Source organism: Protopterus annectens, chromosome 13.part0 (assembly GCF_019279795.1).
Source record: "Protopterus annectens isolate FY-2018-M chromosome 13.part0, PAN1.0, whole genome shotgun sequence".
Taxonomy (NCBI): domain Eukaryota; kingdom Metazoa; phylum Chordata; order Ceratodontiformes; family Protopteridae; genus Protopterus; species Protopterus annectens.
This window is the reverse complement of record NC_056747.1, coordinates 80,423,800-80,450,171: the sequence shown is the minus strand read 5'-3', so window position 1 is coordinate 80,450,171 and position 26,372 is coordinate 80,423,800.

The window sequence follows — 26,372 nt, the reverse complement described above, 5'->3', positions numbered from 1 at the left end:
GAGGCCTTTCTGTAGGATGTCAACATCACTTGGGAAGTTAATAATGGCTCCCAACTTGCAATCGTCTGTGAACTTTGTCAGCCAGAGTCCCTTCATGTTGGCCTGGACTTCTGAGAAGTAGATACCAAACAGGAGAGGACCCAGGACCGATCCCTGTGGGACTCCATTCATGACTGGTCGGCAGTCTGACTTGGAGTCAGCTACTTTTACACTGTGGATTCTATCTGTGAGCCAGTTTGCAGCCCACCTAGTGATATTGGGGTTGATGCCTAGCTTAGTGAGTTTTTCTATGATTTCTAAGTGGGAAATGGTATCAAACGCCTTGGTCAGATCAAGATAGGCTGTATGAACCACTTTCCCTTCATCCACAGTTCTGGTGACCGACTCAAAGAAGTCGACCAAGTTGAGCAGGCATGATCTACCCTTCACAAAACCAAACTGTGTGGGAACCAGAGTTTGGAGATCCCCTATATCTTTGGTTATTAGGCCCATGATGATGCATTCCATAGCTTTGCATATCAGACTTGTCAGGCTAATGGGGTGATAGTTCCCAGGGTCTGCAGATGCTCCTCCTTTGTGGAGAGAGATGACTGTAGCAGTGCACCATGCACTAGGGACAAAGCCTGAGGTGAGGCTGTGATTGAACAGGGCAAACAGGTGAGATGCCAGTTCACTGTGTAGTTCATGTAGAACACAGCCAGGTATATTGTCAGACCCCATAGAAGCTATATTCTTGGCCTTGGACAGTGCTGTTTTAACATGTGCAGCAGTAATGCTGGATGGCTGGCGATCTGCTGGTATTGTGATTGGTCCTTTGGAGGGGGAGAGGGGTAAAGTTGGCACTGAATCTGTTGGCCAGCATATTGGCAATATCTGTTAGCTCGGTATAGGAGGTACCATTGTGCAGTAGCTCAGAGCAAATCTAGGTATTGCCATGGAGATTCTTTACATAACTATAGAAGACCTTGTGGTTGTCTTTACTATCTGCTGCAATTCTGTTTTCATAGCTAGCTTTAGAGGATTTGATGAGGGATCTCAACTTTTTGTTGAGGCTGATAAGGGAGTTTTTCCCGTCTTGGGACTTCACCTTATTCTGCATCAGTTTCCTCCTGCTGTTGTAGAGTTTGTTTATGGCAGGGGACCACCAGATTGGCTTCCTTTTTTGGCGGAGACCATCTTGGTTCTATTGGATATGGCGAGATCCATGTATTTGTGTATGTGTTCGTACAGTGCAATGGTGTATGATTCGACAGTCATGTAACTATTCTGTGGTTGCATGTGTGCCGTGAAGTTAGCCACCTCTGTTTTTAGGAGCCCAAAGTTAGCTTTGGAGAAGTTTTTCATGGTGGCTACCTTTGCGGTGGGGGGGGGGTGGATTTCCAAGGTGATTAGTTTGTGGTCGGATCTAATCAGGGAGGAGTTGACTATTGGTGTAGACCAACGGTCACCCATGTTAGTAATGATCAGGTCAAGAATCTTGCTACCTCTAGTGGGGGTAAGAATGAGCTGGTCCAGGGCATTGGAGTTAATGAATTCCAGAACACTGGGCAAGTGTATTGGTACATGAGTAGTTTTCCCAGTTAATGGAGGGGTAGCTGAAGTCGCCCAGTATGAGAGTGTTAGGTTGGACCCTAATATTCTCCGGGGTGCTTAGGAACGTGGAGTGTGAGTCTTGGGACATGGTTGGAGATGTATAACCTGAATCGCTGTCTTACCCAATGTTAGCTGCACCTGAAGTATCTCTGATGTGTTATGTTGGGCTACCAGTCTGGAGGTGTGCACATCCTTTACAAATATGGAAACACCACCAACTTTGGAGCTTCAGTCCAAGTTCTGGGGCCGAAAGGTGTGGAATGAGTTATAGCCTGGTAGTGCAAGAGTGCTTTCTGCTGCCTTGAACCAGGTCTCTGTTACAGCACAAATGTCGATGTTCTCCATTTTAAGGAGTGATTCAAGCGAGTGCATTTTGAAATTTAGACTTCTAGCATTTAGCAGCATGACCCTCAGAGTGCATTTGTTTGTAGCTGTTACAGTAGTAATTTGGTCTTTGGAACACCACCTAAAAAAGGCTCTATAGGGGTGGCAAGAGCTTTAACCAGTATCTGGAAGCCCAGGGGTGACAGATGCAGGCCATCTCTGGAAAAGCATTGAGGTCTGTCAGTCACGTCATCCCAGGCAGACAGATACTGGATCCCCTTAGAATGACACCAGAAACTTAGCCAATTGTTGAAATCATTTTCTGCTTGTACTGTGGTATCATTCTGGGTGATGGTAGGATGCTGCTCAGGGCTAGGGTCATACCCGCCTGGGCTACATAATTCGAGAGCTCCTCCATGTCTCTTTTCATGTCGTCCAGGGTGGTATGTCTCAGGTCATTCACACCCACATGTACAATGACAGAGTCATATTTGTACCTGTTGTTGCGGGACCTGAGTGCATCCATTATGGTGTGGATCCTGGCACTTGACAGGCAGCTGACTGTTACTTTCTCCTTATTCAAACTAGTGAGTGGGACATCAGTGTGCCTCACTATCGAGTCACCTATGACTAGTGTGCTGGGCATGCTGTTTTGCCTTAGGGGCTTTGGTTGAGTGGCACACTGTTTAGGAGAGTTATGTGTCTCGTGATTAGTGTTGTGTTGTGGTGGTTGAGTGAGTTTCTGCCTTGGAGGCCTCTGATGTTTGGGTAGATTTTTATTGAGAGCCTCTGCGAAGGTGGGTATGTGGTTTGTGTTTTTTGTGAACGCAGTGCTGGTGTGTGTTCTGGAGGGCTAAGTGTTCTATGGTGTGGAGCAAGTGTTGACCTTCTCCTCTTGACCAGCTATTCCGGTCTTGGCTGGAGAGTGCATGGCTTCCAGTTTGGATATATAAGTGCATCTCTCACAAGTCTGAGTATTGCGAGGTAAAAGGAGAGGGTTGTCTGTGTACATGAAGCAGTTGCTACATTGCCTCAGGATGCCTCAGGGTGCCCAAGTTCACCAGGTTAATAGGAGAAAGGACTGGGAACTGACCTTTAGACATGCTTGGAGGGGTGGGCATTAAGAATAAGTACTGGAGCTGTTTCCTTGTAGAACGTTTAGTGCTGGTAGCACTTTTGTGTGCTACAATAATTGCTACATGAAGTCTGGTATGGTAAAGTGCTAGACTTATAAGCTAATAAAAGTGCAGGAGAAGTGAGAACTAGCAGATCTAAGGGAAAATTTGAAGAGCAGACTTTGGCACCTCTCAGAAGCTTACAAACAATCCTGGCTACAGCAGATCTGTATCTGGACTAGACTAGTTACAGGAAAGGTGGGAAACAAGTGCAAATGCGGGCTTTTAAACCAGAAAGTTGAAAGAGATGGAAAAACTGCCCAAATGGCCAATAAAATATAAATTCTGGGCCAGAAACCACTCCTCTTGTGGTAGATAGGCTGCGTAGTGCTTACCACTCCCACTGATAAGCTGGAAGGATTCCCTCCAACACAAAAAGGCTTGGGGGGCTCAAAAACTTACATTCCGTCCTGGATACAGCAAATCTGTATCTGGACTAGACTAGTTACAGGAAAGGCGAGAAAAGTGCAAATCCAGGCTTTTAGACCAGAAAGTTGAAAAAGATGGAAAAAACTGCCCAAACGGCCAATAAACTACAATTTCTGGCCCAGAAACCACTCCTCTTGTGGTAGATAAGCTACCTAGTCCTTACTACTTCCACTGACAAGCTATTAGGCTTCCCTCCGACACAGAAAGGCTTGGGGGGCTCAGAAGCTTGCAAACAGTCCTGGATACAGCAAATCTGTATCTGGACTAAACTAGTTATAGGAAAGGTTACAGACAGTATGTTGTGTGTGTGTGTGTGTGTGTGTGTGTGTGTGTGTGTGTGTGTTGGGAGGGCTGAAACAGTAGACCTAAGGCACCATATCACCTGTGCTCAGCCCTGTACATAGAGTTGCTGCAATGTATCACTGTAGCAACTAAATGCCAGTAACTATGAACATCCCTTTGTGAGATGGGCCAACACAGTGTGGTATACAGGCCTGTTGTAATGTAAGAGCACTGAAGCTACAGATCAGTCTGTGCGTCCTACTCCTAAAAGTTTGCAGCACAAACTAAAAGGTTGCTTTGTAGGGGTGGTAGTGACAGGGTGATACTTAGACTGGAAGTGCGTAGGGGCCCCCAACTTGACATTTGCTAGGGGCCCCTCCAAATGTTAACACTGGCCCTGGCACTGTTTACCTCTTGTTTCATGTTACAGCATAATAGTAGCCAATACCAGTCCCCACACAGCAGCATTGAGAAGCTAAAACAACTTTGAAAACTATAACTATAACGTACTCTGGACAACCACTCTCTCTTTTTTGTGTGTCTGTTTGGCAGTGTGAAGTGTCAGCCTTTTGCCAGCTAAAACATGCATTTCATTTCTGGCCGCTATCTGTGAAGCAGTGCTAAGAATGTTACACGTTTCAGAAATATAAAACATTTCAATCTGCTGCAGTGTTTTCTGTATTTAGTGTACATCAGGCAGTTAAAGCTACAAGCACAAATAATTATGATCAGGTTTCTGTTCATAATTTAATTGCAATTTGTTCTTGACATGAATGTTAAATTCACCCCTTGAACTTCATTTCACTCCATTTTTGAGGTGAATTTCTTGGCATCCTTGTCCTGAACATATGACAAGTTAATTATAACTGGAAACTTTAACGCAATCCTCTGTATATTGCATGAAGTGCAGGGATTATGTTGTGACTTAAGAAAGGTGGTACTTCCTGAAAAAGACAACTGTATTAATTACCTTTCTGGACCCACGGTGGTGGTGCTGCGGTAGCATTGTCGCCTCACAGCAAGACGTTGTCCTGTTCGATTCTCAGCTAGAGCGTCTTCTGTGGAGACATGCGTGAAAGGGCGTACCGTCGTTGAAGGGTGTGCGTTAGGGCCGGCAACTCAGCACGTAAAAATCAACTGCCAATCATTAGCGGACCGGAGTTCCGCTGTGGCGACCCCTAATCGGGAAAAGCCGAAAGACACAACAACAACAACAACATTAATTACCTTTTTGGTGTAAGAAGGGGGATTTACTATATTTTGTTATGCAATGTGCAGCACGTTTGAGCTGTAGTCTTACTGTAGAGTTTAGCAACTACCAGTGCCAATCATTTCATAACAGTGGTGAGCTGCTAAAACAATTTTCAAAGTTGTTAAACATTTCAGACTAAAAAAATAACACAAATACTTGAAATAAAAAATAAGAAAACAATGGATGCAATAACTGTACCAAACTGTGCATATTCTTTTCAAACAATCTGATACCTCAGCATTTCACCTTTGCAGGGTCTGACATAATTCATATTTAATTTCCCATAAATAGAGTAGTAATTGATTATAATTAAATCTATCAATTAAGATGAAATCCATCAATTAAATAAGCATTTTAAACCAACACTGTTTACTCTAAATACAACCTGTTCTGCACTGTACGGCAATCTCCATTCAAAACATTGAGTTTCTCGACTATTTGCAGTTTGAAGTTTTAAAACGTCGAGCTTTCGAAGGGAATCCACACACACACACACACATATATATATACATATATATATATATATATATATATATATATATATGTATATATATGACAGACACCCACAGGGATGCAAGCATGTTTTGTAATGAGAAGCAATGAAAGTAATTTATTTACATGTAACACACCACAAAATGGTGAGCCTCTAAACACACTTCTGTCATTCATCTGGAAATGAAACAGATGAAAACAGATGAAATTGCTACCTTGTTTCTTAATGCTTCAGGCTTCCACCTTCATGGGAAGATAAAATCTTTATTGCCACATACTACATCATATAAATAGTATTAAAACTCATTGGTAATTTGCTTTTTGAAGGCAGACACTCACTTATATACTCTTTTTAAATAACATATTATACACCAAATGACAAAACTTTTTATCATGTATCATTTATATTACATACTGCCAGGATACCTCAAATATCATGTCCCTAAGTGCCACAGTGTTGTATTTTAGAATTAATATAGCTTCTAATTTATTTAATGCTGTTCTAAAGTCATCACCTCTGGGTAACTTTACTGAGGCTACTACTAAAAAATATGAAATAATCAAAACTGTCACCATGTTTTGATAATACATGTGCAGCTACTGGACTTGATAGAAAATCCCATGCTCAAACTTAATATTTTTACCATTTATGCTCTGTTAGCTTTCATGTGCTTAAAAACTCATACTGCATTTCATTAACATATACTCATTCAAAAGTATTAAGGAAAGTATAAACTTTAGCTGGTACAGACATGCTGTTGTGTTTAAAAAGAAAACTTCAGTTTGACATAGCCTCTCCCTAGATGAACCTTTTCTTCTAAAAATGAACTAATCTCTGGAGTGATCAGAATAAGAGAAAGTTGTAACCTGATAAACCTATATTTTCTTTACTAGACGTTTAACTATAGGAGAAATATTGTCCTATAAGGTAAGCAATTTATGAAATGTTGGAGTGAATAAATATTGTTAAAATGTATACTGCACGAAAATAGCAAAAGAAATGTTAGTATAATTTGTTTTCATTTCTATTACCGTATGTACCTATGACACAGGTGTGCTTTATGTAGGTATGCAAACATGTGCACAAGGATTCAGAAGCAGCCCCACTGCCCACAGTAAGAGCTGCAATAAAAAGGGTCTGTTTACATGATGCAGTATTTTGCGATTCAGAGACACATTAGCAATAAGGAAAGATCCCATTATTGGCTAATTTGCATGTTTCTGAATTGCTGTTAACTACTGATCTGATGTTACCCCTTTCATTCTTCCTCGCTTATGGGTTATGGATCTGATCCTCTGATCCAACTTGGCCAAATACTGTAGACTTCAGATCCCACTCTGAAGTTCCTCCCTCTACCCATAATGCCCTACTCTATCCCTATTGATTCAGATCTTGTTTACCGCCATCGTGGTTAGATGCAGGTTCCGCTCCCGATCATTTGTGAGAGAGTTTTTTCTCTTATATTATCTCCTAAAACTTTTATATAACTTGAACTTTTTCTTATTTCCTCCCTCTTAGCTGTTGTTAGCATTAGGAATATCTTTCTGCTAATCTCTTTTTTTTACTAATTGTTTTTGTAGTAGTCTGTGTACCATTGTTGGTACTCTTCTTACTTAATTTTAAAAAAGGTATTTCTTCTTATTGTCGTAGTTGGTAACCTTGTGATCTGAAGTAATTAACTTCATTTTATCTGCAACCTGTGGGTATTCGGATCCATATTGGATCTGAGCCGGCCATTTTTCAAGCATCTGCTCCAAGCTCCTCCCCCTTACCCATAACCCATCACCATCTCCTACCTTCCCTCAGATCTCGTTTGCTGCTTCGTGCATCAGCATCGTGATCTCTGTAGCTGTAAGTGTTGGGTTGTTAGTAAGTGATTTCTGGTGGCTTTTTTGCTCTATTTAGTGAGAGTGTGTTGTTTAGTTTCCTGTCCTCCCCATTCGCTGTTTGTCAGTTTAAACTTTAAAAAAAAAAAAAGTTTGTTGTAAAGTAGTCTAGTAAGGCCCTCCCTCTCCCTTAGGTGTGTGTGCTAAAGTGTTAGTTTTAGTAGGTTGGCTGTGTGTGTTAGTATTATGGCTGATCAGCCAAAGCCTACCTTCAAAAAATGTGGCCATAAGCTTTCACCAGCCGATGGCCACACTCTGTGTGTTATTTGCCTCTGTGATCCCCATCTTTCTGTTCAGTGCCGCGTGTGTGCCGGGTTTAACCCCAGGGCCTTAAAAGAATGGAAGACCAAACTGGTTGCAAAAGGCCTTCTACCTGTTTCCTCCTTGGATTCATTGGCCTTAGCTCCTCCAGCAGTTGCTCAACCTCCCCCTCAGGCTGGGACTCACCCTCCCACTAGACCTGTTGAAGAGGAGGCCAAAGGAAAGGACAGGAAGAACAACGACAGAGACAAGAGGGGGAATAGGCCCCTGAAATGGTCTCCAGAGTGGGAACCCTTCTCTAGCCCACCTTCTAAAGTATCTTGGCCTACATCTTCTTGGCTCCACTCACCGAGGTTCTCCCCGGAGCTGACAGAGCCCTTGGATCCGAGGCCATCATCTAGGTTGTTGCAACGGCCAGCCAGATCCGAGTCGGTCACCTCCTCGCGCTCCACTCGGAGTCTATCGGAGTTGGATATGGACAGGATGATGAGGAAATTCATTCGGCCCCAAATCCAAATGGGAGTCTTGCCAATCCCCTCTCCCTCTGGAGTGGGGACCTCAATGCCCTTCTTTCATCCAATTTTTCCTTCCCCAATCCGGCCTGTGGTTTCGGGGTTTATGGATCCGAGGATCCTTGGAGCTGGTGGTTTGGCGCCAATGGTTCCTCCAACCTCGACTCCGGCAATTACCTTGAGTTCCTCGGTTCAGACCAGTTCGGATCTGAGCAACTCTCTGGGCCAAGGACGGGGAGTTGGATCCGAGGGGATGGAGGTGTCTTAGGCTCCGATTTTGTCTGATCTGAGCCATTCCTTCGAAGCTCCGGCTACTCCTACCTCAGCCCCGATCCTCACAGCAGACCCGGGGAGAGTTTCCTCCTTGTTGGGTGCTAAGGAGGTGCGGTCTCCATTGGCATTCGACGAGATGGAGAGGGTTTTCTCCCAAGGATCGAGACCCCAAGCCGGATGAGTCAATGTTCCTGGAGGCTTTTGGCATGGGCCCATCTACATCCTGGGTGTCCCCTCCTGTGGATCCCTTAGTGGATCTTATCACTATGCAAGCATGGAAGCAGCCTGACACCATAGAGCCGATACCAAAATGCCAGGACAGGATTCTCTCTCCACCCTCAGACAGACAGGCCTGGTACAAAGGATCCCGAGTGGATGCAATGGTGGTTGCAGCAGCCACCAAGAGAGAACTGGCACAGGAGAGTTCCTTGGTCCACCCTCCGGACAAGGAGTCTAGGGTGGTGGATCAATTTGGGAAGTGAGTGTTTGCTTCAGTGACGTTTTCCATCTGAGCGCCGAACTATTTGGCACACATAGTTGGTAACCTTGTGTTTTTTCTTATTCTTCTCTACTAGCAAAAAAAAAAAAAACTCTATTGTTATATTTTTCTTAGCTTAACTGTTAGTTTTTCTTGGCTGTCATGTCTGAAAAACCTCTTGAGGGCATAAGATCCCAAACTCAGATGCCCACAAGAAGTGTGTTATTGCCTTGTCCTGATCATTTAGATACGGCCTCTACAGTCTCCTCTGATTTTAATCCCAGAGCTTTGCCTGACAGGCAACTTATGTTAAAAGGTTTACTTCCTTACTGCTTCATCTTCTGGGGCTCAAACCCCTTCAAAATCCAGCAAAGTAGCTTCTTTTATGCGCAAGGAAAGGTCTCTGATAAAGTCCCCCAGGTCTTCATTGGAGCCTAGAGAAAAAGTGAGAAAGGTTATGGACCCAACATCTTCAGATCCAAAGATTTCAGCTCCAATAGTCATCTCTCCTTCACCAATGACATCCATGCTGGATGCTAAGTGTTTGGTAGGTACATCTCATAGGAATACTTGGTAAAGCCTATTTCACCATCCTTGCCTGCTCAATTGTTTCAGACTCTGAATAAACATTCCAGGCCCCCTTCCACAGCATCTTCTAGGTCCTCCAGAAGCTTATCTGAAGTGGATGTGGATAGGATGATGCAAAAACTTCTCAGAGCTCAGATTCAGATAGGAGTCCTGCCGGCTCTAACCCCAACCAGATCAGTGAGTCTACACTCCAAATCCATTCTCTCTCCTTTTCTTATCCCATCCATGGTTTTGGAGACCAGGATCTGAAATCCCCGAGAGTTTCAATGTCGGATCTGAGAAACATTTCCTCTTCCTCCACTCTGACTATTTCCCAGACAGGTTTTGCTCCAATATCCTCGAATCACAATGGGTCTCGGAGCTGAAGTGTTGACATTGAGTCTGAGGGGGTAGGGTTGGCTGCAGTTTCGTCAGTTCCATCCCTTCCCCTTGGAGCTCTGGCCCTAGACAGTTCAGTTCTGATTCTTCCCTTGAGGCTTGGATTCAGGGATGGCTATGGTCTCCTTTCCTTGGAAGCATCGGCTCAGAGGGAGCATATCTGGGCTTCTGCTAGTACCTCAGCTTTTGAGGTGGTGGAAAGGACTCTTTCTCTCTGGAGAGAACCGTATTCTCATATTTGGCTCCTACTGCTTTACTCTCATTGGTTCCATGCTCTGAGTTGCTCAGGCCTACTCCACAGAGGCAGCCAGTTCCAATGGTTTTCCAGCCAGTTGCAGTAGAGGAACTTCCCCTCTCTTCCAACACCTCTCCAGAACACCCCATGAAAGAGGTCCCCCAGAAGAGGACATGGTAAAGGAGACACGTAGACTCACCCTTGGATTCTTGCAGAAAAGACACTGATATGATGAAGGAGAGGGATCCCCCGATCACCACTGGATGACATCTCTTTTGGAGATATTCTAGAGGTCCTAAAGTAGAAAGGTGGTTGGTCATCCCAAGCCCCTTCTCCCAAACAATCTGTGTTCCTAGAGGCTTTTGGTTCTGGCCCGTCCCCCCAGTGGATGAACTTTTTGATCTGGTTTCCCACTAGGCATGGAAGAAGCCAGATACTGTCGAGCCTATCCTCAAGCACCCTGACAAGTTCTTAGCACCATGCAGACACACCCCACTGTTGCAAAGGATTTCCAGTTGATAAGATTATTGGACAGATTTGGAAAGTGAGTGTTTGCCTCAGCTACCTTCACCCTGAGGTCACTGAACTACCTGGTGCATTTTACTAGACTTCAGAGAGATTTGACTAAGAAACTTTCAAATACTGTCTCAGAGTCCGTGTCTGCTGAGGAGTTAAAAAGAACATCCTCTCAACTTGCCCTCTTTTATCTATTTTGAATGCTTTGATGAGATTGATCACTTACACAGCTGAAGGTACCTCACGAGCAGCCAGTTCAGGCGTTGCCCTATGAAGACATGCCTGGATGCAACTATGCGGCTTTGCACAGCCATTTAAAACATCCTTTTTCAATGCCCCATTCAATGGCACTTCCTTGTTTGGGCCATCAATAAAAGATATTATTACCCACAGCAAAAAAGATGGAAAAACCCTGTCTGCCATAGGGATCAAGTTTTCAGCACCTCAGCAGACCTTTTCTAGGAACCAGAGAGGTGGTAAGAAAATATGGTTCCTTAAATCTGAAGGACCCTTCCAGGATTTGCATGGGGAAAACAGAAGGCAGAGGGGGGAAATTTAATGGTAGACATCGCCCTAGAGGCATGGGAAGCCTGCAAAACCAGAACTTGAGATATTCTTTTTCAGACAGGCCCTTTCAGCACTCCTGAAGTACTGCCCAACTGTCCTACTCTGGAAGCAGTCAGGGGTTGGATTTCTTTGTAACTAGATGCCTAGACAAACACCACAAAAGATTCATGGGTGCTAAGAATAATATCCCGAGTTATTGCATACCATTTTTCCTTCTTCCTCACTGTCAAAGGAGGAAACTTCCAAATGTTCTACCCAGTCAGTGGAAAGCAGCAACACAAGAAATCCAAAGGCTCCTAAACAAAAGAGTCATACAAAAGAATCCCCCCTTCAGACCAGATAAGATTCAAAACTTATTCATGCTTCTTTTTAGTACCAAAGAAAACAGGGGACCTGAGACCCATTTTGGATCTAAGGAATAGGTGTCCAGTGGTCCATTCTATATCAACCCCTTGTCTTTTCAAGTCAAACTCACCCTGATTTTACAAACACACATTTGCTGGTGGATACAATCAGATGATCCACAGTGACCACGGGAACGTCTTAACTGGTGTGGGGGGGGGCATTTCTTGGAAAGAACTGTCCAAGGCATGTGGTCCCCCTCAAGAGACCAAGTTGCATATCAATGTCCTAGAAGTGACAGCAGTCCTTTTAGCATTGCAGGCATTTCAGAATGCTCTTCCCTTAGGGACTATTCCATTTCAGACCAACAACATGTTCATCAACAAGCAAGGAAGAACCTAATCTTACCCCCTTTGTAGAGAGGCCATGAGGGTTTGAGAATGGGTGATCACATCAGAGATTGTGATACACATCCTGGGGAAAACCAATGTGCTTGTGGACAAACTAAGCAGACCCATTCTGATGCCTCATGACTGATCTTCAATCAGTCAGCAGCGAATATGATTTTGAGGCATTGGGGCCAGCCTTGCTGTGACCTATTTGCCATTCATCTCAACAACAAATGCAGCAAGTACTTCGCTCTGTTCCCCCCTTAGGGAGAGTCACCGAGATACTCTTCTTCACGCTTGGGCCTCGGGTCTCCTTTATGCTTATCCTCCTCTTCCATTGATTCCAAGATTTTTTGCAGAAAGCAAGCAGTCTGAAGAGCTCAGTAATCCACATTGCCCCCTTCTGACTTCGGCAAGTATGGTTCCCCTTTCTTTATCTAAGTGGAAATTTATTTTATTTGTAAAAATCGGCTTTATCTAAGTAGTGGAAATTTTGTTTTTATTACTCTTTCTGCAGTCTCATCTTCTTTATCCCCCATGGAGACTGGAGCCTACTCAGGATCTTCTCTCTCACCCGTCAGGGATTCAACACCCAAACATTCAGGCCCTCAAGTTAACCTCATGATTTCTCCACTTCCAGTAATAATTAGATAGTCCAGGGTCTCGTCCCCAGTTTGTGACATCATTTTGGGTTCTCAATAGGATTCTACCAAAAAAGTTTATAAAAACAAGTGGAAAATATTCTCTATTTGGGCATCAGATAAGGACATTGATCGATTTTCTACACCAATTTCAGCAATTCTTTATTTTTTGGCAACTCTTTTCAAAAATGGGGCTAGTTTGTCTACAATTAAACTTCATTTGGCAGCAGTTTCAAATTTCCACACAGGGAATAAATCTTTTTCCTTAGCATCCTCTAGATAGTGTAAAGCCTTTACGAAAGGCATTTTTCTTCTGAGACCACTGATAAATGATCTCTCACCACCTTGATATCTTACTGTGGTACTTGAAGGTTTAACACAAAAACCCTTTGAACTGTCAGACAAAGCTGATGTGAAATTTCTGTCATGGAAGATGTATTTTCTTGGCAGCTGTAACTTCGGCAAAAAGAATATCTGAATTCCAGGTTCTTTCAGCAAAAAACCCTTACATTGTTTTTTATAGGGTTTCTCTGTAGACTAACCCTTCTTTTTTACCTAAATCGGCTTCTAAAAGTAACACCAACCAATCCATTCACTTGCCAGTTTTCTTTCCAGATTTTTCCATTGAAGGAGAGTACATGCTACACCTCCTTGATGTGCACAGGCACATTTTTACCTTCACAGGACAAAACAGTTTAGAAAGTCAGATCAGCTATTTGTGTCTTTCTCTCCAAATCGCCTGGGCCAACCAGTTTCTAAAGTTACCCTAGTTAAATGGATTACAGATTGTATCTCGTGGATTTACTCTCAGAAGGGTATGACATTACCAAAGCCTCCCCAAGCTCATTCAGATAGATTCATGGTTAGTTCTTCTGCTTTTTCATCAAGAAAGTCTATTGATGACATTTGTGCAGCAGCTACATGGTGCAAGACTCCCCTTTGTTTCCTATTAGAAATTGGACATCATATCGAGAAATATTTTATTTATTTATTGCATTTGTTTACCGGAAAAGTCCATTGGGCCTAAAAGAACCCATTTTTAGTGGAGGCCCGGGGAGAAAAGCTCCAACAAGAACATAGACACAGAAAACATTAAACTTTAATTGGTACAAAAGTAGATACAATGTTCAGATATTGATTACAGTAATATATACAGAATATATACATTAAAGCAGGAATTTTGTTGGTTGCCAGATGAATCCAATCAGAGAGGTATTAACAGGGATGTATATAGAGCCTCCTTTGGTTCAGCAGTACTCTGGAATATCCTTCCATGAGGGCCACCCAAGGTCAATGTATCCGGGGACTCTGTCACGTAGGTGAGGAAGAATGAAAAGTACATCAGATTTATAAGTTATGTCCTCACCATAACTAGGCATCTGTGTTGTCCATTTTCATTCTTCCTTAGCTCCCCTCCCATCCGTCCCCCTTCCTTTTTTCTTCTGGAAAGACCTACTGTACTATGTTTGGAGCCTACAGTTCCAGTTTTGAGCCATGTCTTTTTTCTATCAGGCTATGTCTGTTTCTCTGCTATTTTTGGAAATAGAGCAGCCAACTTGATCTGAGGCATTAGGGATGGAGTTGGGCATTAAAGGTAGAGGGAGGATCTCGAGAGTTGGATCTGAAGTCTATAGTATGAGGCCGAGTCAGATCTGAGGATCAAATTTGTAACCTATAATGACCGTAATTTGCATAAGCAGATTACAGTCATTATGTAAATATTTCAAAGTATGTCCCCACAAATTATCACATTAATAACAAGGTCCTAAGCAAGCAATCAGTTGTGATGGACTTGGGCACCCAGGTTGAAAACAAACTGACATTTGACCACCATATCACCTCCGTTGTATGGAAAGGGTTCTACATGGCCCACCTCATTAGTAAGCGTATCTCATCCAGGGACAAGGTGTTCATAACATCCCTGTATTCTTCCCTTATAAGACCCATTATTGAGTACAGTGCCCCTTTCAGCATGTACCTCACAAAGCAGATGCAGCAGCTGGAGAGACTACAGAGGTTCCTCACCAGGAGAATTCAGGGCTTCAAACATCTACCCTGCACAGCTAGGCTAAAGGCTCTATCCCTCTACTCACTCTCCTACAGACTCCTCAGAGGTGACCTCTGGCTGGCATACAAAGCAATCCCATACCCCGTCTTGATGGGACTGCTACATATCTACAAGACTTGTGGGCATCACAAATTTGTGTCCTAGAGACTCCCCCTTCTGTGGAAAAGACTCCTGCTCCACGTCAAGCAGAGTACCTCAATAACTCTTTTTAAATGGAACCTGGATAACTGGATGGGGAACAGAAAATACACCCCTGGGATTCCACCTGTGTCCCTGCTGGACAGGTGCATCGGGTGCTGACTTGTCTGAACACGGGCTGAATTCTTGGTTGGGCCTGTAAGGGCCTCAGGGCCAATAGCCTAGTAACTTCCTATGATTCCTATTATCCTAAGCATGTATAATACTCTATATTTTATGCTCATTCATTTAAGTTGAAGTGACTTTTATTTTATGTGTGACCTGCATGAGTATGTATTCTGTTTAATTTACATGACTGTTCCAACAAATAATGTACAACCTATATTCTGTGGCTAATATATGCATCTGAAGTAAGTATACCCACCATCCCAAAGGCCCTCATGGGTACCTGGCACTGTCCCATTTTATAGCTGGATCCTCATATGTAGGCAGCCCTAAGGATCAATCAGCACATGTGCCACATCACTATATAGGCAAAAACCACTGTACCCAGTCCAACATGGAGCTCACACTGTGTTGTGTAAGACAGAGAAAACATGGAGTCCAGCAGCACAATCATGATTTGTTTCTCAGTTGCACACACCACATCTATCACCACCTTCATATGGAGATTTACAAGTGCCTTTATTATTGCCATACTGGCAGTGATGGACATAGTTGTGTAGGGTATGTATGGAGTGGCTGTGTAGGTAAACCATCATGATGTACATTGTCCACACCTGCATCTGGTAATGTACCATGCTCTTCCACCCCTTGCCACAGTTGGCCATAACACTCACCCTTCAGTGGTAGGACACCTCTTGGGTAGACTGTGTCCAGGTTGTGCTACTGCAGCTACATGCCATCCCAGTCACTGGGGGAGTCCCAGTCCTATTGCAGCACAGCAACATAATGGCCACTCATATTCTGTAGTAGCAATTGCACCCCTTCAAATGAGGATATTGTAAGTAACACATAGCTTCCATGATCTCAAGATTCCTGTCTCCACTGCAGGTTGTGGTCATATTCTGACACCCCACCCCACCCCATTGCAGGGTGGGATTGTATGATGCAGACTATCCATTACCTCAGGGTTCCCATTTCCACTGGTATTCCCCCCATTCACTGAATGTGTGTACACAGATATATGTCATTCTGTCTGTAGTCACCTGTACATGTGATGATGACAGTGGGTTACCTCACCCTCCCTCTTGTGGGCAAATTTGAGAATGTCTGGTAGTTGCTGCTGTTTCATCATACTTCCACTGAATGATGATGGTGATACACCTTCCCTGTTCTTTGTGTGAATGTGTGGTCTGCTTGTGACAGTATTTTGGGGCTGAAAAGTCTTACTCCTCTCTAACATTATTTGTAGCAAGAAAATGCTATGAGCATCCTGCTGGCTTTGGCCGGGTCATACTTGAGGGTTTCCCAGACATATCAAGGCAGAGGAACTGGACTTTGAGTATACCATGCAATTCTCTGTGATAGTGCATGTTAGTGATTGCATGGTGTTATAATGGCATTCATCCATGCTCTAAAAGTTCTGTATGTGTGCCGTAAGCTAGGGATCCAGGAGGTATCCAGCATGAACTAGAATATCGATTCACTATGTTGAGTGTGTGTGGGGAAGAATAAATTTGCATACACTGTACATGTAACTGTGTATATTGACATTAGACACAGCATGTAAACTTATCCACTGGATGTTGCTGTGGAATTTCAGTATGCAGAATGTGTCGTCATAGCTGAGGTCTGTCTCATGCATTTGAATCATATGAACTGCCTGAATGCTGTGCAGACACATGGTTATGATCCCCTGTGCATTACACACTACACACACAGAATGGTAGACCTTTCTGTGTTGAAACCTTTGTGACTGTGGGTCAGGTACAGCCTTTATTGCTACATAAGTGCAATATATGGCACCCAGCACCTCAGAGAGATTGACAATGCCATAGAAAGCATGCATGTTGTTGACTGTCTCCTGTGGTAATGTAGGGAACCATATTTATACTCCTTCACCTGTATAAATATTACGTTAAGGTTTTGTAGGATGTACTGAGTTTCCAGGAGCAGGAGACCTGTAGAAAAATCAACATTTTCCCAGCTCGTCTCTAAAACATTCTCATTTCTAGAACAGACAAATTTATACATATTTTGGTCTCCGCAGGTGTGGGAATGCCACACATTCCCATGGAATCCGTGTTTGGTGATGTATCAGCCAAAGCCCATGCAATGTCTTGATCATGAAAATTATGGTATGTCACACTGTGATGGTAACATTTCTCTTGGCTTGTGATGCTGTTGCTTGCATACTGGCAGGAACTGGTGGTGCTAAGGGCCATTGTGCTGCTGAACAATTACTGCCGCTGCTGCTCCTAGCAGTTTTGTTATCTGCAGTGACAACATTTTTGGTGTACTTTGCACTTTTGTAGAGTGGCAGACATTCCTGGACATTTTCCTTATACACACACATATATAAGTATATAATGTCTCTGTTCCCATCACATTCATTCATTCATTAATATTATTAGGAACTCATTTGCTTAAGTCATTTCCTTTGTACATCATTGCACAGTTATTTGCATGTTGTTTTCTCTTGTACACTTTGACCCACTGCACTGGAGCACAACATTGGACTGTGAATCACTTCAGTCTACACCTGTCTGCATGTGGCCAATTCTAATTCAGTGATGAACTGCTTAGTCTGCAACTTGCCTGTGAATACTGGTCTAAGTTATATTCACATGTACCTTTAGTCAAACATTTTCTTAAGACAAGCAAAAGTGTAGCAAGTTTCTGTTCTACTGACACTGATATTTTCAAAGTCTGGAGATCATTGTCAGCTGTGAAAAATGAGCCTCCTTTTCAAGCTAAGATGTTTTAGAGACTATTTTTAAACTAGCAACCTGCAGTATTTCCTTTCTTCAGGACAAGGTGCAACAGATGGTGTTCTTCTTATTACAGTTAATGAGGCAAAGTCCCTTACTGCCAGAAACCTGCTAAAAGTACTGGGATACATATCATCCTCTTGACTGATGGCTCCTACTGCAAGACTTCATGTCAGGAAAATTTATGAAGTGATTAGAAATCAGTGGGAGCAGAGTTCTCACACCAGGCAACATAGTCTCCCTTTGATCCCTGCTTTGGTAAGGAAATTCCACCATGGATAATCGAGGTCTCAAAGAATGAGGCCTTCCTTTTATCTCACTGACTCCAGGGCAAAAACTGCCAATACATGCCTTGAATATTGCTCGGGGAATACATGCGCTGAACACTCAAGACCTGTTCTCTTTCTCAGAGCAAGATCACATCAAATGCAAAAAGAAGATGGTAGTTCATTTAGCTGTTTCAGTACTTGAGTGTGTTAAAATCAAGTGTGCTGCATACTGTCACAGACGAGAAGTATATGGTACATTAACAAGCAAGATGTACCCATTTCCATATCCTTTATAAACTAGCCATGGCTGTCAATGACTGATTTATCTCATCAAGCCAACAAAACAGTCTGGTAGACACACTAAGCATGGAAAAGTCTGACACTTGAAAGTGAGAATTCTTTCAAATTCATATATTATGGGGTCTTCCAGTGAGTTATCTGTATGAAATACATCTAAATCATCGTGATCATCAACCTCCCCAGTTTTGCTTTAGATTCAGCAACTTTTCTATCAGTCATCCCTCTCCTTAAAGAGGGAGCAACTACAGACCCTGCAAATTATTGCTTCATTAGCCTGATTAGTCTGACATGTAAGGCTATGGAGCGCATCATCATGGACCTAATTAACAAGCATATAGAGAATCACCAAACTCTTGATCCCATGCAATTTGGTTTTCTGAAAGGTAGATCACACCTGCTCAACCTGGTTGACTTCTTTAAGTCACACACTAGAGCTGTGGATGATGGCAAGGCAGTTCATACAGCCTACCTTGATCTGGCCAAGGTCTTTGATACCATTCCCCACTCAGGAATTATTGGTAAACTCACCAAACTAGGCATCAACCCCTGTATCATTAGGTGGGTTGCAAATTGGCTCACAGATAGAACTCACAGTGTGAAATTAGTGGACTCCAAGTCAGACTGCAGACCAGTCATGAGTGGAGTCCCACATGGATTGGTCTTGGGTCCTCTCCTGTTTGGCATCTACTTCTCAGAAGTCCAAGCCAACACAGAGGGACTCTGGCTGACCAAGTTTGCAGACGACTGCAAGCTGGGAGCCATTATTAACTCCCCAAGTGATGTAGACATCCTACAGAAAGGCCTCACTGAGACCAATGACTGGTGTCAAAACCATGGCCTTAAGCTTAATGCCAAAAATGCATCATCATCCCCTTTGGGAAAAACTCATTTCCCACTGATTATCACATTGATGGGAGCCCACTGAACACTGAAGGCATTATCTGGGGACACAGGTTGACAGCAACCTCTTCTTCGACCACCACATTGCCAATGTGGTCAGAAAGTCCTTCTATGTGGCACATATCATTACCAATGGTTTTGCATCCAGGAAGAAAGAGTTCATCATCTCTCTCTACTCTTCCCTCATTAGGCCAGTCATCGAGTATAATGCCCCATTTGGCATGTACCTCACTAGACAGATGCAACAGCTGGAACGGCCACAAAAGTACCTCATAAAGAGGATCCTAGGCCTTAAACACGTTGTACACGGACAGACTGAAAAAACTCCATCTATTCTCTGTCTCATATCATCAACTAAGAGGCGATCTCTGCTTGACTTACAAAGCCATGTCTGACCCAGCTCTGGTAGAAATGCTGCATCTAAACAAACCCCAATCCCTCCACACCACACGCTCCAGAGACCTCAACCTCATTACCACAATCAACAGAACATGTTGGAGGGACAGGTTCATAACCCACAGACTGCCCATGCTCTGGAATAGACTTGCCATACATGTCAAGCAGAGCACCTCACTGGCCCTCTTCAAGAGAAATCTTGATGAGTGGATGGGAAATAGGAAGTTCACCCCGGGGATCACTCCAGTGGCTCTACTTGATAGAGGGACTTGGAACTAACGTTGGGCAGCACGATGCCATGGCACTTCTCTGGGCTAGGCTTTTAAAGGCTCCAGGTCCATTAGCCTAGTACACACCTATGAACCTATGAACTGTAGCCAACAGTATCTGTATACACTTCCCCCAACGCTTCTAATTCAAGGATTCTTGTAAAACAGAAAAAGCAGCACTTATCATTGGTACTCCTTACTCTCACAGATTCAAGTCACCCAGCCTGTGAATCTGTCATTTCATAGCACCCTTCTAACCCAATAAGGGAGTAAATTGCTGCATCCCAGTTTCACCTTTCATCATAATGGCACAGAGGATATCATGCTGTTTCCTTAGAGCTCCCAATTGAAATGTCAGCACTCATAATGCCGAGTGTTGACAGACTGAAAAAAACAAAACAAAAAAAAAGTTCAAAAATCCAGGAGAAGAGCAAATCTTGGACATCACTCTTCTCCTTTAAACTTCTTTTTTTGCAGGGGGGGCAAGCCCCCCCCCCTCATATTCACCAAACTTATATATACCATCTCCAACATCACCATACCTCAGAGAAAAGGGAATATTCCAGGAAATGCTCATCTCAGACCTGGTATGTGCAAGTCTGCTTTTTCAGCCATTCATTCTCCCAAGATTTCAAATGGTTACCTTCCTTATTCTTCTTTTCACTTAAGAAGTGATACCAGTTTCTGAAAGGAATAAAATGATCCCCAGTAGAAAAAAATATCTGCTGTACAAATGGAAGACATTTTAGTACCCAGAACACAGTATTGATCCAACCTCCAATTCAGTCCTTCAGATCTTACAATACTTCTCTAAGCTGTGTAATTGGTATTTCTACAATATTATTGTTGAGGACAGTTTTTAGTCCAGACTAACAGAAAGAATGATTAACATGGTTAGGGTATTATAACTTGCATGAGACACATGGCAGTCTTGGATTGTTACATTAGTATGATGGAATGCAGAGGAATCCACTTCTCATAGTAAACGAACAAGAAACATTCAGCAGGTTGTTTCACTTAAGCTTTATTTAGCTAGTCAAATAACAATATGGTTAATTCTGATCTGACCCATCCTTCAGTGAAGGTTCATCTGCTTGCAGTTTTCTATTTGTGTGATCATAATTTCTAATTAGTGGTTTCTGATATTGCTGTATATCAGTTTTTAATGCTGATTCTCCATTTAAGAGCTTCAAGGTATCTTTCCTCTGTGGTCTTTGACCACCACTTTGTGAAGGAAAAAGTGACAATGCCTAATTTTGAACCACTCTGCATGGATTCCTAAAGTATTTTTCTTAAAATATTGTTTTTCTGTTTTCAGTCACTTTAGTTAGAAGGACTTGTGAACTGCAAGCCCTATTGTGTAAGGAGTTGTACTCAGTTTCCCATAATGATAGAATCTTTCTTAGAACTTACCTTCCTTTCAGCCAATCCATACAACTTTCTACATTCTTTCCCTAGCAAGAAAATAAAAGGGAAAGAACAATTCATACCATGGATGTTGATAGGCAATTCAGACATAATATGGAAAATACAAAACATCTGAGATGGTTGACTCTGCGGTGTATGGGAATGAATACCTTACTCTAACTCAAGATGACCCAGGTTCATGTAGTGGTCTGTAAGCTGGAGAAACCAATCAGGGAGGGTGGGAGTGAGTAGCTATTGCCAGCTTGCCCATCCTGAGAGGAGGGAGACTGTCCAGCTTGCTGTGAGACTGATTTCTGTGGAGACAAGAGAATACAGAGTACAACATAAGGGCCCGGAAAGTGTATTTGACTCTTCCAGGTTGCTGATATGCAAGTTCTCATGAAAGCAAGAAGGCGTGACAGCTTTCAAGGAATGGTAACGCATGTCATATCGAAGAAAAACAAATAAAAAATAAATAACTGCATGGATAATGGTTTCCCATGATCAACTCTCACCTTATGGGAGGGAATGAATAGGCTAATGAGTTAACGGAGGCCTGATGGTTGACAAGCAGGGGAGATAAATAGTCTGTGATGGTCTAATCAGTTCTTTGTAACATTCATGAAGGGAAATCAGGGTCAAACAGTAAAAAAGGCATTTTCAAATGGCCAGTTAATTTTACCACTTACTCTTGTAACAAATACAGTAGTCATTTGAAAAGGGTGGTCACAAAGTGTTCCACCAGATCATGCACTTATCACACCAGACCTTTTCAGGAAGTTCTTTTCAGGCAACCTATTGTACTGTTTGCTGGACATCAGTTCACACATTCATTAAACCTTCTAAAACAAGCCTCAATTCAAGATGTTGAGCAGGATGTACTACTAAAGTCCTCCAGAGTCTTCTGCATTCTGCCTTAAACCGTTCACCTTATTCATGGAGCTGAAAGTATACTGGTTGGTACTCTCACAATCAGCATTATATTCCTGCACACAGATCTTTATGATGAATAAATTACTACTGTGTGAGATAGTACTGACCATATCAGTATGTGTTTAAATAATAAGTTCATTGTTGCAAAAGAGGCTTTCACCCTCCTTTCCCCTGTTACTGTATACTGTTTGGGTCTTTTCCTTTTAACATAGTTCTGTGCATGGTTACTGGCCTGAGTGTTGGTCTGACTTACCTTTATCCTACAATAACAGAACATGTATTGTTGCTAGTCAGTTACCATTATGGCTGTATTATTTTACTCTGTTAGTTTTTTTCTGATGTTTTAGTCCCTATAGTCTTTTCTGTTTGATCATTTGTTTTTGCACTACTTGGGAGGTTCCTTCTGTCTAGTTACTCCTGGGACACAAAAAGAACATATCAGCTCATGCACTGCACTCTTATTAATAGCTGGCTTTTTGCTAAACGTTGCAGCTTGAGACTGCACAGTCTTGTGCCCATAGTGAAGTCTTACCTCCAGTAACATTTAAGGTTTTACAAAATTTCTTGTACACACAGACCAATTGGTCAGATAGAAAGGACCATTTCCCATTCTGTCTTAGATTACCCTGGAGTGCCATGGATTTCTTTTCTCAGAACAGTCTTATTTATATTTGTTAATGAAATGGTCAACCACTGTGTAGACAAACTTCTCATATAATATGCAAATAATGCCAACATCGTCTTGTGTGACTCCAGCTCATCTGCTGTCAGCATTAAATTTAAAACAGCTTTCAAGTTTTGCAACTCTGGCATAACTTATAGGCCTTCATGTTAACATTGATAAAACCAAATATATGTTGTTTTTTCCAAGCTCAACCAGCATTGTCATGGGCACTTTCATCTTGACTCCAACCTCAGTTCATCTTAGACCATTTTTTACCCAGCCTTAACTAAACTGCTGGGATGTGTAATCAATAATCATGTAAAATTTGATAAATATATCAGATTTTATCTATAGAGCAACCCAAAAAACAAAAAAAAAAACTGGTAGGTTGCATGAAGCAAAGCTTTTCCTTACCAGAGTTTCCCAGTCTTCTGCTGCTGTTGCATACTCATTTCCACCTTTACTCTACCTTTTGCACCTTCGTTTGGATCTTCTGCATTCCTTATACCAAAAGGATGATCAGCTTTACAACAGGATAGTGTGCCTCACTGCTAGGTAAAGTGGTCAAGTTTATCACTCTGTCTCCCTAATGTAACATCAGTAGCTTGAATTTAGTCTCCATTTTGATCTGACTCAGCTAGAATTTGTCCACAAAACTCCAGTCTTTACAGTTGCCTTTCTAATGCAGTGTTGTTACATGGCATACCACCTTTAGATCAGTGGTAAGTAGTATTTTGACTGCCCTTTTACAAGAAAACAAACATGGTGATCATGCTACTCAGTGTACAAAGGAAAGCTTTTCAGCCAGCTGCTCTACAACCACTAGTATGGTTCTGAGGCCAAAACATTCAAGAATAAAGTAAAACGTATCTGCAAAAGAACTAAAAATGCAGTTGTAGTGCCAGTTGATAGCTAGTTTCAATCTTCTTGCTCTTTTTAATGTCTTCCTTTCCTCTCTTTCACTTTACTGTTAGAACTTCAAGGATAAACTTGCATATTATATACATTGCTACAAATGCCTTTCTCCAACATTTGTAGCCAGACTTTAGACAGCTGACTTTATGAACTTTTCAGAGTTGCTGGTCATAGTCATAGCTCTCATTTAATCTGTCTTGCAGTAATTATATATTGCATCCAATCTATTGTATCACCTACTGTGTTCTCTGTCTAAAAATTTCTTAACATACATGGCCGTCATAAATGGTATGCAATGCCTGTAAAACGTATGTGACATTTTCATTTCCATTATAACTTTTGTGTGTACTGTTTCAAGATTTTTTTTTATTACCAAGTCTTTTTAAAAGTTGAGCTGTGTCTGTGCTGAAGATCTACACTAACTTACCAATTTTCTAGCTTAGTTATTCCTTGAATAGTTCAGACTTAACTTCTTATACTTCCATGTATATTTCTGTTCACTCTAATAATTGTTTATCATTAACTGAAGTGTAATATGCTGGAGATTATTTCTTCCTGAACCTCTACTGAAAATGGATTTTCCCAGTAGACATTCCTGGCTAGCAAATTACCATGGACTAATATCCACCTAATAGATGTAATCACGATCAAAATTGTATTCCTGAAGCAGCAATTCTGTTATTATTAGACCGGGTCTATATTATATGAACGAAAGTTCATATAAGCGAATGCTCAATGAGAGAAAATCACAGACATCGAAAACAATATTGTGGGGGGCTGCACCCCCCCCACCCCCAGCTAAATATATATTCCAACTCCAAGATCACACTACAGTGAGGAAAGGGCAAAAACTCCAATCTTCACTGTAATGTGATCCCACAACATGTACCCCAATGTCCAGGAGTTTTGCTCATTAGAGTGTTCGCTTATATGAACTTTCATCATATAATATTATTATATCAGACCATGTATTGTTATAGTGAGTACCTCACACAACTACTTTTTAACATCTGTTTGCTCATATAAATTGTTTCACCTGTATTATAAAGTTCTTTATTCTTGTAGTTCACACTCTTATACACCCCTTTTTCCAGTGCTACCTTAACCTGCCTACTGGCTTTAAGTTGTTATGGTTTCATCAGATGCAGTTTTAATCCTCAAATATCATTCTTTCATCCATGATGTCACTCTCTGCATACCCACTTAATCTAATTTGGGTTGTGGGGCACACAGAGCTTATGCCATCATTCAGTGGGTGGAAGACATTGAGGTTTATCCTCAACAAAGAGCTAGTACATTGCAGGGTGCACACACGCTCTCATAGCGCAGATGCCTACAGGCAGTATACAGCATCATGAGTTCACCTATGGCATGTCTTTAGGATAGCAGAGAAAATGAGGTCAACTTGCAATAAAACCCATACAGACAAAGGGGGACATTCACACTGCACATGCAAAGTACCCAAGCAGAAAATAAACTGGAGAAATAAGCACTGTGAGACAACAGTGTTAACCACTGAACCACTGTAAAATATCATTCTTCTGTGAGGTACTTCCTTCTCACTGTAAGATCCCTAAATGTCTGCCTTCAGCTATAGTGGTTGTCTCATTTTCCAACTAATGATAAATTTTGTATGCTGGCATAAATATGCTTTATATGAATTCTAAAATGTATTGCACAAATCAACTAGCATAAAACTTTCAGGAGGTGTTTCCCTGTAAGACAGTAAAAGTATATCAAAGAGCACTAGCTCAAGCAGTACATGACTGATCTGCAACATACAGGGAAAAGATGACTGATTTAAATATCTGTATTTTGAGTAAACTGCAAATAAAGTAAGAGTGATATAACAGAAATGCTTAAAGTCTCAGAAATATGCTCAGCAAAAGTATACATTTTTCACAAAACAAGATTCTTTTAACTAATTCTTGGAAAGTTTTAGGTTTTAATAGCCTATATACAGTATGAACATCACCACAGCAGATTGCTGAATGATCCAATGTTGTCTGTTTTCGTCCGATTCATCTATGGGGTAGCCAGTGCTGATCGGATCCAACCTTGACACCGAATTTCAAGCTATTCGATTCCAGGGCTCTGACTCCTCCCCTACCCATAATTCCCTTAGCTCTACCTTACTACCTCAGATCTTACTTGCTACCTGAAGTGTTCGGGCATGCTATCGAGGGATCTCATCCTGTACTCTTTTTGGAAGACTTTATTCATATTCCTCTCTTACTGAGAGAGATTTCTCTCTCCAGTTTCTTTACAATTAGAATTATTAGTGTTAGAGTAGACTTTAGATTAAGTCACTAGAATTGTTAAAAACTGTAGGTCTCAGTGTTATGGTTAGAGTTCAACTTCTACAGTATTAAGATAATTAGAAATTTTATTGTTAAGTGTGTTGTGCTTACTTAAGACTATTTTTTTTTACTTTAGGTGTGTTATGTATACATATATATGCTCTTTTAGTTCCGTGTGTGTGTGTGTGTGTGTGTGTGTATGTGTGTGTTTTGAACCTTTTCTGTGGCTGAAGGTCAAGGATTCAAAAAGTGCATGGAGTGTGGGC